Source organism: Myotis davidii, unplaced genomic scaffold (assembly GCF_000327345.1).
Source record: "Myotis davidii unplaced genomic scaffold, ASM32734v1 scaffold865, whole genome shotgun sequence".
NCBI classification, from domain to species: Eukaryota; Metazoa; Chordata; class Mammalia; order Chiroptera; family Vespertilionidae; genus Myotis; species Myotis davidii.
The window spans coordinates 734,033-739,365 of record NW_006296406.1 but is presented as its reverse complement, the minus strand read 5'-3'; positions in this window follow the sequence as shown (position 1 = coordinate 739,365).

Here is a 5,333-nt window from a genome sequence, read left to right as displayed (position 1 = left end):
TAAGCTTAAAATTTACTTTTAAACAGTATTCTTTTTGGCTAGTGCTCATTTGCATACATATGCAAATTTTTACTTTGGCTTTTGTTAGACCCAATTGCTTATAAAAATACTGGCTTCTCATATAACTGAATTTATATGAGACCTTGATTATATTGTAGAAAGCTAATTTATTAAGTAATTAAAGTAGGCATCTTATTGAAAAAGCAAAGTAAGGCCGTAACTGGTTTGCTCAGTGGCTAGAGCATCGGCCTGTGGACTGAAAGGTCCCAGGTTTGATTCTGTTGAAGGGCATGTAGCTTGGTTGCAGGCACATCCTCAGTAGGAGGTGTGCAGAAGGCAGCTGATCAATGTTTGTCTCTCATCTATGTTTCTAACTCTCTGTCCTTCTCCCTTCCTCTCTGTAAAGAATCAATAAAATATATTTTTTTAAAAAGCAAAGTAAGCAAACATATATTTTACCCATGAAGTACAACTGCCGCCCAACCCCCCAACCTATCTGAAAAGCAGGCTGCCTGAGGGCTTTAAAATTCCATTGCTAAGTAACCTGGTTTTGCTTTAAAAATATTCAGCAATTTTGCCTTGCCCTCCCTTAGAGGTTGAAATCTTTATAATATTTAAAATATATGTATATAAATAAAATATAGTTATTAATTTTTATTTGATAATGCTTCCCTCGTGATATCAAGTATATTAAATTGGCCTAATTAAAAAATAGTTTTTTTAAGAAGAGAGAATAAATCTTTGAATCATTCCAGGGCCCTTGAAATGTCCCAAGGCCATCTCTCAATTAAAGTCTTGAAATTTAACTTGGAAAGAATATCAAATATATATAAACCAAATATTATATTATATAGTTTTTATAATTATTCTAAAAGATATTAATTAAATTTAAACTGGTTTTTATATTAAAAATTTAGTTCAGACAATAGAATTAATCCTCTTTTTTTAAATCAGACCATATAAGATATTATATCCTACAATGAAATTTTATCACACATAGTACACATAAAGACTACAATATATTGTTAACTACTAATTTCTATAGAGAAAATATAAGAATTATTTTCTCAAAAATAAATTTGTATACTTTCTGCATTTTGATATCACAACTATATAATTTTTCCTAATTTAATTTGAACTTTAAACTCTTAGAAGCCTAAATTTTAGGGGGCAAGTTAAATACTTAGCATTTCTCAGATTAGTATTAGCTTCACAATTTTAAGGATATATTTCAAAAATACAGGACATATTTAATTAATAGATTCAATTCTGTCCTCTAGTTTTTTCATACAAGGCAAACTCAGATTAATATTTTAGTATGTTGTTATTTTAAAATACCTAGATATTTTATAAGTTTTTTATTATTCAATTCAGCAAACTCCAAAGCTTTAAGTTGCCAAAGACTTTGGAAGTAGGCCTGTAGCTATTTGAATGTAAAACCACCACAGTCTTTCCTTAGAGATAACATCTAAAGTTTCTGCTGCAGGAAATGGGACCACCCCCCTCCTCCATCAGAAAGCACAGCCAGTCTTCCCCCTGGGTGACTGGACACCTGCCATCAATGTACCTATACTTATCACTGAAAAGCTCCACTACAAATCCTTCATTTTAGTTACATCTATTTATCCATGTTTCAACAATTTTGAGATTTTTAAAGCCAATTATTCCATCTAAGGCATTTACTTTGGCAAATTCTGTAACAGAGATAACTCACTGACTTTCAGTGCCTTAATGTTAACTTTGGAATGCAATCTATTATTATTTAAAATCTACCCTTTATTATGGAAACACTAATCTTGTTTCCTAAATCCAGCCTGTATATTTTCTTGGGTCATTTCTGCCATCTTTTTAAGAAAAACAGTATTGGGTTTAATATAAAGCATCTGTAAAGAGGGGAGCTCAGTTTAAGAAGCCATCCAAAATTGGCAGGGATGCGCCATTTCTCTTAAACTGTCCTTTTTCTCTTTACGAGTACAGAAATCCTAGACATATCCCTTGAATTGTGCCAAATTTTAAATGACAGACCGGGAAATAAAAAACATGGCGAAAAGGAGACTTTTCTTTTTGTTATCTCTACCTCCCTTTGTCCCCTAGGACAGGTATCCTAGTCTATGTGCCTCGCTCATATTCATTCTTCGCACCCCCACATCCTGTTTGCTATGGGCAAATTCAGTAAATGGCCTGGCCACTTAGGTTTCTTTTCCCATTAAATTAAATTAAAGGCATGCTTAATAGACTAACAATAAACACATTAAACCAAACAAGAAAAACAGATAAAATCACAACAAAGAATCACCCATAACACATAGACAAGTCTTAATAAATCAGAGTTTTTTCATAAATCTTTTCTTATTCCACTCTCCATAGCATTGACTAGCCTTTAAAGTTATTTTACCTAAAATCTGCCTGCCCCAAGGCATCATATGGTAATTTTCAGAGAAAGCCTCAAAGAGTCCCCTTGCAAGAGAGCTGATAGCTCTATCCTCTCTAGCTGCCAAGCCATTCCACACTAGAGGCGGAGGATCCCTCGGGGCTTTTTTAGTTATTACAGACTTTTGATCCCCAATACGAATCAGGCATTTTGCAATTTGAACAAGAACCCACATAATTAAAAATGACAAGGGCACTCATGTTCCTTGAGCCTGATTTAAGAGTACCCTTTGACATTTCAATTTCTCTATCATTTACGATGATATTTTTACCTTTTAGTCAAATTCTTGCCCATTATAACCTGGCTTGAAATAAAAGACATCCTTGCCCATTTTGGATCGTGACTTCCAAAGCTGGTGGGAGCTTTATATTCAGTGAATCTCCCCACATTTTTCTGGGGATGCCCACCTTTTCCGCTGAACTACTTTTTTCGCTCCAGCGAATCTTCTTCTCCAGTCCCTGTCTTGGGAGCCATAAATGCCATAAGCTTTAGCAGCAAGGGTTCAGGTATGTGGGCAAGTGGCTACAACATGAATGGATACACAAGACAAGAAATATAAATTTAGAAGGCATGGGGGAAAGCCAGGTGGAGGCCACACCCTCTTGGAGTGAGCTCCCCAAATCTCTGGACCCATGATTTTTATTTTCTAAAATATACATTTCCCCTTTAGCAAAGCAAACAGACATCAATGGTAAGGTTTGGTAAACAATAAAGGATTATCAGCTTAGGGGATCACCTCCAGCCAGTTGGCCAGCAACAGGGTAATATAATGCTGATTTTCAGCCCTGCTGAATATCAGAGTCCATCAGCCTTCTGAGGACTTCTCCCATTTATTATGACCTGCTAGTCTTAGCCTCCAGAAGCCAGTGAAATTTGAATTACTGCTATTGATCATTTGTATCCATATAGTGCCTGTTCTAAAATCTCAGATAGCTGGAAGAAACCGTTTCCTTTATATAAGTAGAGAAAGGGGAAATTATGAATCTCCCTCCCTCCACTACTGCATACACAGAGACACTCTTCCAGAATCTGTTAGATATTTGTAATCCTCTCACTGTCTTCTTTTCCATAAAGTCCAAGGGACAACTTATCCTGGATGAGTATTAGAAGAAGTTGGGGGGAATCCAGAAATTAAAAAGACAAACAGAAATAATATCTATCTCTTATCTTTGGGGCATCTAATAATTCACAAAGAGCTTTTACATATATTTTCACTGAAAAGGCAGGTCAAGATTATTCAGTCCAACTCAGCTGGAAAACAGACCTAAGAAGGTCAAGTGAATTACTTAAATTCACGAGACTGGTAAATATCATCCTTAAGAACCAAAGAAAAAGGAGAGGAAAGCAAGGGATACATTTTAAAGGAGCAACAAGTTTAATTTGGGGAAAGATGGTTAGGTCTTAAAGGGAGGTGCTTTTATAAAGATGAACAGCACCTCTAATGCTTGAACCAAGAACAGGACATTCTTTTGAGTTTGAGTAGCTTGATATGAATTTCAGGCACCAAGTAGAGAAAAGCTATGCACCTGTGTTGTCTAAATGGTAAGTATTGTAACACTTATTAACACTCAGACAAAAAGTGTGCTTCATAGTAACTCAGAACAGAGGAGAAGATAAAGACGGTTGTGTCCCTGGGTTTTAGGAGCAAGTGTTGAGACACTTGTGAGTGGCAATGTTAAATTTAGTAGGAGATATGTGACTTCTATAGCCCAGCACCTGTGTACAAACATATATAAATCATATATACATCAAATCATTGACAACTGGAAAGTAAACCCCCGCCCTTCACACAATGTCCTATGTGGAGGAGATTGGCAAAAATGGTGAATTTTTGGTAGCACCTGACATGAAGTTTGTTCCTAATTAGACACACCACAACACTTATTTAGTGGATCTTTGTATGCACCCTCCCATGCCTACTGTTCATGTTACATGGATCTACAAACTTCAGTTTCACCATTTGCCTATTTAGGATCCTGGTATTCAAGGATTTTCAAGATTTTCCTCTGAACTACTGGCCCAGCCTTAACTTCCAATAATCTCCAACATAAACAAGTGTTTGCCCCCAATGCATCTCCTCCTTGTTTCCTGAATATCCATGCATAGCTCTACTTCCTCACATTTGCTGATACCGTTTACCTCACTTGGCACCATATAAAAGCTCTGTTACACTAGTAAATTTCTCTTCCTTTTACCTCTTTTTTTTATTACAATATAATGGATAGGCAACACTGTAAGTTTAAGGCATACAACATGTTGATTTGATATCCTTATATATCGAATTATCATCTGTCACATCACATAGTTATCATTTCTTTTTTTGTGGTGAGAACATTTAAGATATACTCACATGATCTCACTCATATGTGAAATCCAATGAACAAAATAAACTGATGAACAAAATAGATCCAGGGACATAGAAACATAGAACAGACTATCTAGTCTGAAAGGGAAGGCATGGGAGGGTGGGAAGAGATATAGCAAAGAACTTGTATGCATATATGCTTAACCCATAGTCACTGACAATAGGGTGGTGAAGGCCTGAGGTGGAGGGCTGGAGTGAGCTAGAAGAGGTCAAATGGGGAGAAAATGGGAACATCTATAATACTTTCAACAGTAAAGATATTTTAAAAGATATAGTCACTTACGTGTATTCAAGTAAATAAATAGTGAACCATGCCAGAAGTCGGTGAGGCTCTTCAAGAAAAAGGTCTCTACCTGGCCCCCAATGCCTTCTACTTTCATATTTCTTGTATAGTATTTTCATTTGTGCGTTGGCCTTCCTTCAGATCCTGAACCCCGTTGCTAAGGTTGTGGCAAGAGAGGAAGGGAGAGGGATAGAGAGAGAAACATTCATCACTTACCACCACTATGCGCCCAGACTGGGGATCAGTCCTGGAAA